The following is a 14,054-nucleotide window of genomic DNA, read 5'->3' as shown; positions in this document are numbered from 1 at the left end:
TGTACTGAAATAAAACCAGAAAGGTTGGTATGGATTTATGGTTAGGCAGCTGCGAGCAGAATTTGTCTCTTTCTGAACACCTCTGTCCAGTGAACACTTCAAGGAAAATATCTTCAACTAGTTAGTGGAAGAACAAAAATTTGGATAACTCTTTAAATAGTGCCTGTGTGAGAAAGAAACCCCTCGTGCTTACACACCTTCTGTAACTCGGAGTCACAAATTATTTATGGCTGGGCTCACTGATAACACCCGATTACGAGCGGCTGGCTCCAAAAGAGACGTCTCACCAGAATCTCACAGTAAGCTAATGTAAGCTTTTACTTACAAAATAAGGGCCAAAGCATGCAAAATAAATCATTCAAAAGAGCCAAGCTGGGTAGTAGGTATAAAGTATTGAGCACAAGTTGCAGGAGAGACATGGAGGGAGAAGACCTATTCCATATGCCGGGAGAGAGTATTTCCATGCTCACTCCTTCCCAAGATGAGGAAAGGCAAAGCTGGAGGAGGGTGGGCTGCATAATGCCAGGTGCCCGTGATTGGGGTGGCTGGTGGCATAACGGGCCCCTCCTGCAGAAGTTTATTATGCATGGCTCCCTGAGTGCAACCGTGGGTCTGTGGATTTGTTTGGAGGAACATCGAAACAAACAAGTCTAACAGCTTGTGAACTTCAAGACCTGGGTGCATTTAATTTGCCTCTCCTGAAAGTAAAAATCTGGGACAATGTTTTAGTTGAGAGCAATGGTACATCAGGGATCGATATTCAGGTGGTTTTCAGGCAACAAAGAACACAAGACACCAATTTTTGTGACTGAAACAGCAGCCTTCATAAGCAGGGCCAGATATATTAGCACAGTAGTATCTCTAGTAGTTGTAGTCTATCCTGTACTTCAGAACCAGTAACAGAAGTATAACATGTTTATATACAAATCATAAATACAGACAATGGGTTTGATTAAGGAAGAAATCAAAGCAAATTGCAGACCATACTGCATAATTCAGGGTTTGGTCCAATGCCTACTGAAAGTGAGATTGTTGGTGAGATGTCCAGTGACTTCGGGGAGGAGCATTGCTTCAGCCCGCTGCAGCCCAGTTGCAGAGGGCAATGCAAGACCTAAATTCCCTTGTTTACTGAGTGGTGACATGACCTGCTCAGGGCATCGTTCAGGCCTTGACGTGGGTCTTCAGTCGTATTATCCAGCCTAGCATCAATGAGCCCTCTAAAAGGGAAGAATTATAATTCAGAATTATCGGTGGGTTTCTACTGTTTTATTTCAATACATTTTCCATTCCATTTATGTTATTAAAAGTAAGCTAAAGGACAAGTGCCTGATCCTGCAATTTTAAACGCCCAGTTGCAGTCAGCGCAGCTATACGTGGGCACAGAAACCTACTGCTTACAGGGGCAAAGGCAGGATCAGTGCCTTGTTACAGACTTATTTTCTAGCAGAGCAAACACCACAGGGTAGGGTTTGATTTCTTAAATTAAACCAACTCTACCAACACAAATAAGATTGGATCTGCACAGAAACTCAACAGCTAAGGAGAACCAGGGGCCTCCCCAGTGCATCATAAAGCTCAATAAAATGCTGCATGAAGTGGGGTTGGAGTGTATTTCCCAATGGGTATAAGATAATACTCCCCTGAAACAGTGACCTTCCTGAGAAGTCTCACTTCTGTCCAGTCCTGGACAGCTTCAAACAGGCCTGTCTGCTGAAAAAACACAGCTCTGATTGACTTATCTGCTTTCTCAAAAGAGCCACTACATGCTTTGGGCTTTTTGGAGCCTTAAAGCTCAAGTTAGATTTATATTCAGAAAAAAAAAACCAACCTTAAATATGTGTACAATATCTAGGAGAGAATAATATGAGAAATATCTTTATTTTACCATTTTCAAATGGCTATTTCACTACATAAAAGGAAGTTTTTATTTTTATTTTTTTGGGGTATATTGATATTCCAAATAAAATTTTAACTTTTGGTTCAAAATAAAACCTGTCTCTTTGTTTTATTTATCGGTAATGTCCATTTTGTTCACTATACTGCCACCAAGTCCAGCTATTGAAAAAGACAAGTGGTTCTCCAGCTATGAAACTACAGCAAATCTCTATCAGGTTCATATTTTTGTGTCCCACATAGAAGCATTATATGTTTTTGTTTTATATATGCAGGCACATGCGTCTGTATGATATGGGTGCACTTCATACAGATAATCAGTGCTTGAGTGTCCTGTTTCTACACGCTTACGCTTTGGAAATCCTAATCTCTGCATCTCTGGTAAGAAACAAAATCCCTCTCCATCATGATACCTTCTGAGCAGGGGACCACACAAACACAGCCGTACTCGCCAGCAAGCCCAGCCAGCACTGTCATACAGCTCCCGATGGCACTGTCTGCTCTGTAACATTTCTGCACCAGGCTTTTTCTGAATGATCATGTGTCCTTTGCTCCCTGAACATTACTTTTACCCATCCCTCTGCCTGCAGCACAACTATGCAGACAAGCACCCATAATGAATGATGGGCATAGCCATCCCCGCTCTCCACAGCAAGAGCATTTCAGGGCTTGTTTTCCTCTTATTATTTTGTAGTTAAACCAAAGCAGTCTACAAAGGAAAATAAAAGCTTTGTTGTCCCATATACACAAATCGATAAGGTGACTTGCACCTACCAGCAGGACTAGCCAAAGACTGGCAGGACCCAAAGGGTACATGTTTGGGCTGCAGCATATCCCTGCTGAAACCCCACCGCTCTCCCCCTCGAAAGGTTTCCAGCATCACAACAGATTTCTGAGCAAAGGCAGCGTGAGCTGGAGGTGGAGGAAGGCGTAAGAGTGGGAAGCCCACGATGGGTAGTGATGGGGCTGTGGGAGACCCTGGTGACCTTCCTGAGGACTGGTTTGGGAACCAGCCCAAGGAGCAGCCTGGAAGTGGAGCAGCAAGAAGAGGGAATTGGATATATGGACCGGGAAGTGCTGCCTACCATCTTCACGATTATCACAGGGAGAGTGGAAGAGCAAATGTAGCAGAGCAGAGGAAGATTTCCAAGGTAGGTGCAGCTCTCCTGTTGGGAAGAACTCTAACAATAACTGGGGGGAAAAAAAAAATTGGATGTGGGCAGTATAGGATTTTTTCAGGCTTATGGCAGAAACAACATTTCCTTGGCACCACTACCCACCTATCTATGCTTCTGACAGCTGCCTGTGACCCAGGCTGGATTACAGCTGTATTTGAGGTAGGAGCAGAGATGAAACATATAAGTCCTTCTTTTATAAAGATTTTGAGGAAAGCAAAAGGGTACAGACTACACACCTGCCAGTACCTTTGGCAAGGCTATGGGTACGGTGTGTCATCGTTTATACTCTCCTTTCTAGTTTCCTCTGTCAAGCTGCCATGACTTGCAATGACCTTGTGCTGAAAGTCCCCAGCAGAGTCAGTCATCCTGACGTCCCGCCAAATATGGGCTGCCAATTACCCAGAAAGATAATAGCAGGACAAAAGGAATTGCATCATGCTTGTCCTTTAGCACTGCGTGGCCAGGCAGGTATCCATCACCATGTGGCTGTAGCAGCACTATGTTGCAATCCCTGCAAGAACAAACGTTTTCTGGCCTGGAGCAGATGCCAGGCATGAACGACTGAAGCTTACCCTGTGCAGGAGCCCAGCCACAGCAGAAGGGAGCCTCAGGGCCGTAGCTGCTGCTCTCCCGCCTGCTTGTCCAAGAGCACAGTGCAGCCTTGCCTCCAGCTATGCTTTGCCCCTCATGCGTAGCAATTGCCTCAACAACAAAGCTGAAATGTTTCACAAAGCTGCTGGTAAGTCCATGCAAGCAAACACAGATTCACAGTGATGCTGGGCTTGGCCAAGCAGTTTCTGGAGGCTTTGCCACATCACTTAATGTGAAAACACTGAATAAACATTCTTCATCTGTTCTCCTCCAAGTGGCTTGGTGCCCTCTGTACTGCCTCAGAGTGATGTGTCCACAAAATCCCTTCAGGAAAAACCCACATAATCACCTTCAGCTGCACCTGCTCTGCCACCTTCCAGCCCTTCAGAGGCCTAAGGGCTTGGCAAGGGAGCAAACCCTTGCTGCTGCTCTGTCACAAGCTCACCAGAGAAGGCTTAAAAGGAGTTATTTATAACATCTTTCACAGCAAGAGAGTAGGCTGTGTTGCTTAAATTACTGATCTGGGGAAGACAGGTGAAGCCAGATGAACTCTGCTGTGGTACAGTGCTCTCTCTTGCCTCTCATCTGCACTGCTCTTCAGCTTCCCTCTCCATGCTATGCATTGAGCCTAAAGACAGCCCTGGGCCCTTCTGCTTCAAGGATACTGACGGTCTGCCTTTTCAGTCCAGGCTGAGCTCCACTGCTTTGCTCAATAGATTTGTCTTCATTCCTGAGCTGCCCTGAGCTAGCTGCATAGGAGGACTTTTCCATCTACGTGGGAGGGTACCAGCTTCAGTCCCCATCCCGCTATCACCCACTGCAGTTCCTTGAATTGCATTTGCAGTTCAATGCTCAAGTCCTTTCTGCCACTGCAGTCACTGTAATTCTTCACGCCCCAGCAATGCAGCTCAGCTGCTGCCACCCAGCACCGCTGGCACCTCCATCAACCCACAGTGCAGTGAAAATTGCGCTAAGCTTCTCCACATCCTATTTTGCACCTCCAGTAGGAATGAAACTGCAGAGCATGGTGTCACCTGTTCAGATCATGCTGGTTTAGGGATGTTAATGCGATTCACCATTAATAGAAATACTGCATGTCAATGCAAACTTACTACTGAAGTACCAACACATAACTGTGTCAGCTGCAGCATCAAATGTTGCAGAAATTCAGTTTCATCTGCTAAAAATGAGCCACGTGGCTTCTTGTGTATTTTACGTCTATAATCATAGAAATTGTAGTAGATGAAGTTATAATAAAGGAAACAGTAATAGAAAATATTGATTTTGGAATGTGTTATATAGAATAATTTATTTTTGCTAAAAGAACCTTAAAGGTCACACATAAAGACAATTTTTTTTGCGGTCAGTATTTTTCCTTTTAAATTTTACTAGAAATACCAGGGATCCTAGGTTTGGTCAGTACAATGCTGGCACTTAGACCCAAATGGTGGCACTGGAACTGCTAAGGGTGTTCAAATCCTTTTTCCCAAGTATTCATTAGACAGACAGCTAAATACATTTAACAAAGACTTCACTGTTCACCTCTTCTGCTTTCTCACCAAAGCTTTTCTTTCAACATGACTTTATCTATATAAGATAAACTGAGCACACGTAAGCTGATGACCATTCAAGCTATCTGTCTGTAAGGTCACAACAGTTTGGGGGAGTGCTGTTTGCTTAGGAACATTTTTTCTCTTGTGTAACAGAGGTTAGGTCTGCGGAGATAAAAGCAGTTTGGGCCTGTTATCACCTAAGAGGGTTATGCATTTCGTTAAAGCAACTCTGTGCCATTTCAGAGTTTAATTCATGACCACCAAAGCCTGTGGAGTTTTAGGCTGGAAGGACGTTACATCACCTGTTGCTTCAGGTGGAGCTTTTTGCAAGCCCCAAGTAAATATCACCTCGTTTGCCCCACATCTTGCAACCAGCATCATGCAAGTGTGGGGCTTGGAGCCACACACAAAAGCTAGAGAGAGTGCACCTGCAGGAGATGTGCTGGGCCTAGCATCCCGCAGTTGTGAGAAATACCCATCCCAGCAGGTCCCTGGCCCCAGTTATGGGCAATGACTCCCCAACAGAGGGGGAGGCAGGTGCTTCCAGGGGGTCTGGAGAAAAACTAGCCAGCCTTGGCCAGTGGGCTGATCACGAGGTATGGTCTGGAGGCTGCTTTTGGTGGGACTTCTGCCCCTCGGCTTGCCCCATGCAGCCATTTTTTTAAGTTGGCAGAAGATGACCTTGACCCACGCACACAGAATGACTGCAGCTGTAAGATGCAATTTGAGTGTGTGGCTGCTAACGCTGGTAGTATGCTGAGGACAGTGTAGATGGTCATATTCCTCACAGGGCTTTTTTAAACAGGAAAGGAGGGTACATATAGGCAACTTGGCTTCTCAGCTGGATCTGCTGTTTTTAGCTGAGGGGCATCCAAGAGAAAACTGGGAAAACTAGAAAGACTCCAGCCTAAGGCCTTGGTTCTAGCTGAGTTTCTCTGTGAACTCCCACCCCACTTTCCACCACTGTAGCCAGCCTTGTCACTACAAAACCATCCAGTGCGACACATCTTGTGAGGCAGGAGGAAAATGTGTGAGTTAAACATTTTAAGTATGACTTATGACTACACCCAGTGAACAAACTTCCAGAATATCTGCTCCTGTGCAACATATAACTCTTCAAGAGGACACCTTTGAGCTTATATTTTCTTTGATTGATCTTAGATTTGTTTGAATTAAATCAGGCAAAACCTGTTCCTTCAAGCAAAAGAAGAATACAAGAAATGAGATGTGGCAGTTGGCCAGGATCATTGCATGTGGTGTATAATGTTGGTGGCTTGTATGGATTTACGTAGTGGCTGGGAACTCCTGGCTTGCTCAGTGTAAGCAGATCAGATAGAAATCCCTGGCAGACAGCTACGGAGGGCTCACATGGCCTTGGCATCAGGTTGCTTTCTTCCCTGCAGCTGTAAGCAGCTTTGACCTTCCTTTGCTAAATTGCACGTCCCTGCTGTGGTAGGAGGTGGTGGGCAACATGCAGTACCACCGTAGCACCCAGGGGCTGCTCGCTTCTTGCGCTGCCTTGACAAAATATAACTTGCCCCTGCTGTGCAACTTCAAGATGTGACCCCTCTCTCTGCATCAGTGAGTGAGGCAAAGGGCTTTGCCCTGAGCAGAAGAGATGATTGATTTATAGCTATGAAGGAGGTGGCTGCTGTGTTAAAGCTGCGTACTGTCCCGGAGAGCAGCAGGAGAGCTGGTGGCAGGCCCTGTGCGCTGCCTGTGGGACTGCTAGGGGCTCCCAGGCCGCGTGCATAAAACAGCACAGCTCAGAGAAAGAAAGCTTGGCAAGGAAATACTGCACAGGAGCCTCAGAAACAAAGACATCTCTGTCTCCTAGCATCATACAACACCCTAGGGAGGGTCTAGTGAAGGAGCCGTCAAAAACTGGGCAAGAAAAGGCCTCCTTTCCCTTCCACCTCCCTCAGAAGAGCAGTGCTAATGAGCTTGAGGGTCTTACTCAGGGAAATAAAAGCACTAAACTGCTGAAAAAATTAAATGATGTCAGGTGTAAAACAGAAAAAAAATAAGTTGCTGGTATTTGGAAGAGGACAAACAAGTTGTCGTCGTTACCTGGACAGTCTTTCCTGAGCCTGCCTTTTTGTAATTGCAGATACAGCATATCTGACCAAAAGTCTCTGTCACAGCATGGAAAACCAGCACGTGCTGCCGTGTCCCCGGCACTCGGCATCGGTACAGCCGGCGTCGCCTGCTCCCCTGCGTGCCCAGGGGAGGCTCCTACGCCGGGCCCTCCGGCCACCTGGGGCTGCTGCCCACCCGGGCCTGCCGGTGTGCATCGCTCCTCCATGGGGAGAGGTTTCCCGTCTTTTAAAGCCGTGAACTTCAACTGCACACAGCTTCAGTAAGTCCAAGCTGTATGAGGGTCTCTAGGAGACGCTCTTAATTGCTCTCAGCTGTGTGGGGTTTTTTAATTTTCTTTTTTCTTTTTTTCACTTTCTCATCCACCTTTGTGTAAGACAGCGAGTGTATAAGGCACCAGGAGCTAACTTTACTGCTCAAATTCTGTAAAAATCTAGAAAAATCATCAGAAGTATGTGTGCATTTATATATAAAAATACTGATATTTAACTGCAAAGATCTCATAGGTGTATATATGATGTACAGAAGGTTTTGGAGTAATTTTCTTAAAAGGTAGCAACTGAGTTTGTTCTTAAAATCAGGAAATTTTTAAAGGAACATATAACTTATTTGAAAGGCAGCTCACTGCTTGAAAGTATCCCTTGCAAATTTTAAATTTGCAAGTGTTGCAAGCAGAGCTGTGCAATGGCAACCAAAGTATAAAGTAAGTTTACAGAGTACAGTTTTGTTCCTGATGCTGCCTTCAAAAAGGGTTTGTATAACTCTGTATGCAGCATGCACTTGCCTCTCCTCCATGAATTCACTCTCCCAGTGGGAAAGGCCTCAATAGTTAAAAACCCACAGTGCCAGTCAGCTGCCTGCAGAGTGAAGTGTGTTCATCAGACATCAACAACTTGGTTTCTTTGCAGCTGTCACTTTTTTAAAGTTAAACAATAATGGCATTTTAAAAGAAAAAGTCCAGGCTATTGCTTCAAGTAAACTGTTCTTCACTCCTACTGATAAACTTAATGTTACGCTATGGCAGACACTCCAGGTTTATCTGTATTACACTTATGTAGACTTTCCTTTGAAAACTCTTACCCAGTGTAATTCTACACATGACCTCCTGTTCCTGAGTCATCCCCTGCTGAAGAGGAGTGAAGCACACAGGGTTCATCTGGCATTGTGTTTATTACTTTGATCAAATGTCTCTCCAGTCTAGTTCCTCTATAACACACTGGCAAGTCTAAAAAAGGGGAAAAAGGGGAAAGGAAATGAGTTGCTTTTCCAGATGATGCCTGATGAAAGAGTAAAAGGGTCACCTGAACTTGCTTCACATGTCTGAGGGGGTCATGTACGGAGGCTGCTCATGGTCACTTCGTTGCCACCGGGAGATCTGAAATGGGACATCCACGTCTTCAAAGCAGGTGCCCCAACTGCTAAACGCCCTGGGCTGGCTGGGCACTTGTATCCTCTCTGCTGGGAGGAGTTTGAAAAAGTGAGTCTGAGGCATGTCCCCAGACAAAACACAGAAATGAAAGTACTAAGAATAACAAGAAGCAAAGGCTTTGCACGTGCTGTAGCCTACAGAGCTGTGACGGTGGCACTGCAACGTACTGAACCAGTTCATTTACCAAACTGGATGTAGGATTATTTATATGCATGGCTTAATGACTCTGACTTCTTGATGAGATGTGCATAAGTGCTAAGTGCTTGTAGCTGGTCAGTTGTGAGCTTGCTGTTAGCCACAATATGTTTGTTAATAGATTATTTTTATTTTTTTTCTTCCTGATAACACTGGGCTCAAATGCAGTTATTGATGAGCTTTCAACACTGATGGCCCCATTTATATCAGTGTACCAAACCCAGTTATCTTTACCCTCACAATCAGTGTTAATTACACAGGTTAAACACTTCAGACTTTGTAGTTTTTACTGAAATTGCCTAGATAAGACAGACACAATCTGTGTAAGGCAATGGTTGTAATTCTCTGGGTCTCCAGAGCTTAAACTACTTATTTAACTTTTCCCTCAAAGTTCTGCCCAGGTATCTACAAGCTACTTCTTTATTTCACCATTTGCTCTTTGTTGGTATGCTCCATTTAGATGACTTTCACTGGTTCCAAAAAGTAAGATAATATTGTCCACTGACTTTCATAATTCTTTATAAGACCTGCAAGCGTGAAACTTCAGGCCTGCTTGCTGTTTGATTGAGCTATTCCAAGTCACACTTCCCTGTACCTACTGCTGTCCATGGCAGCAGTCATAAACTGTGCAAGACTAGTACAAAGAGGCCTTCTTGAATTCATAGAGACTGTTCATAGTGTTAAGTAATATATACCTTGCCAGGATTATAACTCTGTACAGGGAGTTAGAATAACAAAGTCAAGTTAAACTATAAAACTTTTACTTTAGAAAGTAACATTCACTGAAGAGTGACTCCTAAGTTCGTTCTTTAAGCATCTTCCACAGTTGCAGTTTGAGCTGAGTACACTCATAATTATTAGTAACTGGGGAAGCTTTCACAGCCAATATATAGAAAGACCCAGAAGAAAATATTTTGGTATTTTAACTAAAGCTAATCTCTCCATTGGTTATGTAAAGGTAGAGTGGGAACCAATGTTTTCCTTAAAAAAGAAAATATATTTCACCAGCTGGGCTTATTTATGAATCCTAAACTTTGGAGTAACTATTGCATCAGCACTTCTTAAACTTGCTTTCAAAGACACAAAATGAAGATCTTGATGTCTCAATTAAAGGGTAGTACAAAATTACTGTATTTGTGCCACCTACTCATGAAGCATAAACCCTCTTCTAACAAAGTTGTTGCCGCTCATTCCTTTAGTTTCACTTGAACATGGCTGTCCTCACTTAGCCTGGCAGCTCTCTATTTGGAGGCCAGCTAGAAGATGTGCACAAGAAATGCCTTAAAGAACCTTTCCTGGTTTATAAGAGACCAGACTGGTATTACCAGTCTCTGCTCTGCAGTGCAAAATTACACAGATGCACAGTACATATGTAGGCTTTCTACTGACCTGCCTTTCTCTATTCCTTCCAGTCCCTCCAAAAATGGGATTTGAGAGTGTCCTGGTTTTGGCTGGGATAGAATTAGTTTTCTTCCTAGCAGCTGGCATAGTGCTGTGTTCTGGATTTAGGATGAGAATAACGTTGATAACACACTGATGTTGTTGCTAAGTAGTGCTTACACTGGTCAAGGACTTTTCAGCCTCTCATGCCCTGCCAGCAAGAAGCTGGGAGGCACCACAGCTGGGACAGCTGGCCCAAACTGGCCAAAGGGATATCCCATACCATGTGATGTCATGCTGAGTTTATAAACGGGGGAGCTGGCCAGGGGGTGGCAAACCATGGCTCAGGAGCTGGCGGGCCACTGGTCAGTGGATGGTGAGCTATTGCATTGTGCATCACACATTTTGCATACACTTTTACCATCATCATCATTATTATTATTATTATTATTATTATTATTATTATTATTATTATTATTTTCCCTTCCCTTTCTGGCCTATTAAACTGTCTTTATCTCAACCAATTAATTTTACCTTTTTTTTTTTTATTGTCTCCCATCCCACTGAGGGAGGTGGGGGGATAGGGAGTGAGCGATCAGCCATGCAGTGTTTAGCTGCTTGCCAGGCTAAACCACAACAGAGAGGCAAAGGCACTGGATATATTGCAATCTGCATGTTCGTGTGCTGAGCATAAAGGGAGAGTGGGCTCTGCAATGGCCTGCATTCCTACATCTGGGTTGTACCTGGCTGACCAGTGACTGTTGCTCTTCACAAGTTCCTTCCCTCCAGAGATGGTATTTTGGGGAATGAGGGGGTATTTAACTTCCTTCTGCCAGCTGGACACAGAAACTGTAATAGCATTTTTTTTCCATCTTAAAAAAATTCTGGAATCTCCCATTTCAAGAAAAATATTTCACAGCAATCATCGCAAGCTTGGATCCTAAGCTACTTTCAACTTTCTGGGCTTGAACTTTAAGGCAAGATTAGTTTTGTTCTTGTGCTAACTCCTCTTCCCATTCCTCCGGCACCAGGATTTAAGAGAAACTCTGAAAAAATCATTGTTGTTTAGGTTTGAAAGGAAAACAATCTCTATTCCTGCTTGGGACAAACTTTTTCTTCCCCTGGAGGAAGTCATCAGGTAGCTGCTAGGTCATGACTGGGTGAGCAGCTAGCAAGTGGGGTGACAGACCTGCTGGCAGAGATGCTTGCTTCAGACATAAAGTGTGTGGAAATTGCTGGTCAACATGAATACATGCCTTGGCATTTGAAAAGTCTTGCTTCTCACTGCCAAGGCATTGCATGTCGGAGACCATCCATTGCCTGCAAGCAGAGACCACGTCACTGAGTCCCTGAGCAAAGAGGAGCAGTAGCAGCGGCGCAGCTCGTAGCAGTGAGGACTGCTGCAGGCTGGAAAAGCAGCCCTCAGTTTCAGCAGCCAGTACTTTTTCCTTCCTAGAAATACATTTTGCTACTGAACTCTTGGCTAAAAGCAGAGGGCGCCGATCCTAAAATCACAGAGTGCCTAGGCTTTTGCTATCGCAGCTCGGGAGGAGAGGAAGCAAGCACTCCAGCCAAACTCCCGAGGTAGTTATTTTTGGAGGAGTCAGGAGGCCCGGGTTTGCTACTGCAGGGGGAAATTAATAGCTTAGGCAGGCCAGCCTGCCAGAGGAGAGCAAGCAAGCCAGTGCACAAGCCTCTAGAGGGCTTTAATTTCCCTGCCCTGATGCCATTTCATACTCTGTCTCATGATACTCAGTTACAGGATGGAGGAAGAAATACTTCTTCAGGTTCTGGAAAGGGATTGTTTTATTTTTGCGTTTGTACGAGCTTTCAAGTATGTAAAGGGATATTCATCTGGAAAGTTAGCCCTGATGGAAGGAAACACACAGGTACTCAGTGGGGACATGGCAGGGAGGAAAGAGTGTTTTCTCTTACATATTCCTTTTCTTCCTTCACACATAAGCCTATTTGAGGTTTCCTGGACAGAAGCTGAAGGAAAGTAAAAGAAGCAAGTTTCCATCAGGAGCACTGTGTTATAATGAACCTGTACTGTGGAGGGTGTGGATGAGAGGTAATTCTGAGCATGCTTCCACCATGCAGCATGGCACTCTGTGATCCATGAGCAAAGCCTACAGTTAGGTAACGTGCAAAAGCCAGGAGGGAAAATGTCTGGGACAGTACCTGACTGCTAACAGCTGCATAGCTTCCAGAGGAAAAATACCTGTTCGACAACCCTCTCAGGCAATCTAATAAGGGGGAAAAACTCCCATTCCCCAAAATTCCTGCTTTATAGACAAGAGAGCTGAATCAGGTGGGAGCTAGGAAGCGACTGCAAATGAGTGAATAACAAATACCTGTGCCAACACATGTGTCATCAGAAGAAAGTGAATGTCTCTGTTGCCTTCTTTCACCATCCAGGTACATACCACTTAAGAGGAGGAGAGCAGACAACTTGGGAGGGAAGGAATCTTTATTTTATCTTGCTGTGGAAATCAAAAATGAAAACCAATGGATGCTTTGTGAAGGAGGGATGGCTGCCCCCTTCAGAAGGAAGGTGGGAGGCACCCAGCTAAGCTGTGAGTCCCCATAATGACACAGATGCTCACAGGTGGTGCAGCCACAGCCCTGCATCAGTAATATGACCTGCCATGGACCCAGCCCGCGCAGGGTGCTTGGTGCCTGCCCAGCTGATGGTTGGATGAAGCTGGGCTGCAGCCCTGCTCTTTCATAGCAGTATGCTCAGTCATGCTATGTAATACTGAGACATGCCATAGAAATCTCAACTATAATTTGGATGCTCCATGGGACACCAGCCTGAGTGCAAAGACCCTGCTAAAAGCAATGTGGGGCTGGAAAGTGACAGCTGCCCTGTTTTCCTTTTGCATGAGTGAAGGCAAGACTCCTGAATATGCTAATCAGCCTACTTCACTAGCTAGTAAAAAGTTGGTCCCTTGAAGAAAAATTTACAGTCTTCAAATTTAAAAGAAGCCATGTTTCTCCTTCTGCCTGCAGACTTTCTCAACGGAGTTCTCTGAAATTCTGCTGGAAAAAAGGTTAACTAAACTGATTTTCCTCTCTAAATCCTCACGCAGCAGGACAAGGTGACAGGCACTAAATGTGACAAATCCAGAGAAAGGGAACCGAGTAAGTACTGGCTCAGTGCCACTTGCCCCACAGCTTCCCCAAGCATTTTTCAGTTCCATTTTTTTACACTCATTAAATAGCTGCTTTCCTGCTAGATAGTTAAAATTTTTTGCTTGGAAGACCAGATAGAGTTTGCAATGGAGTGGCTCACTTGATGGCCTGGCAAATCTGGTTTTCCTGTGTAAATGACCATAGTTCACATAAATATATTTTGTATATAAAAGAGAAGGACTTTGTATGCAGAAGCTGTGAAGAAAATCTGCTCTGCTCAGCCTCTCTTCAATTAGTAGCCTGGGGGTTTTCCTGATTGATGAATAATGCCTTTTCTTACCAAGTCTTATATGAATGAAGCAGAGTGGGGTCTGGCAGCATCATTTCCCATACCTCTGGGAAAGCCCTGCCTGACAGCCGTGCTGTCTCGCTCCTGCTCTCACCCTGCCTTTGGCAGGCAGAGCAGACGGGCAGGAGGACTAGGAATTTCTCTCGGCTGGTGCCTCTGAGAGGCTGGATCACCCAGTAGGGCTCTGGCAGTGGGAAGCACCCCTAGTGCCTCCTGCCAGCATCCTTCCCCATTAAGGAAAAGGGCAGTAGGAC

The sequence above is a fragment of the Phalacrocorax carbo genome, chromosome 4 (genome assembly GCF_963921805.1).
Source record: "Phalacrocorax carbo chromosome 4, bPhaCar2.1, whole genome shotgun sequence".
Taxonomy (NCBI): domain Eukaryota; kingdom Metazoa; phylum Chordata; class Aves; order Suliformes; family Phalacrocoracidae; genus Phalacrocorax; species Phalacrocorax carbo.
The sequence above is the reverse complement of the archived record's forward strand: the minus strand, read 5'-3'. Positions refer to the sequence as shown.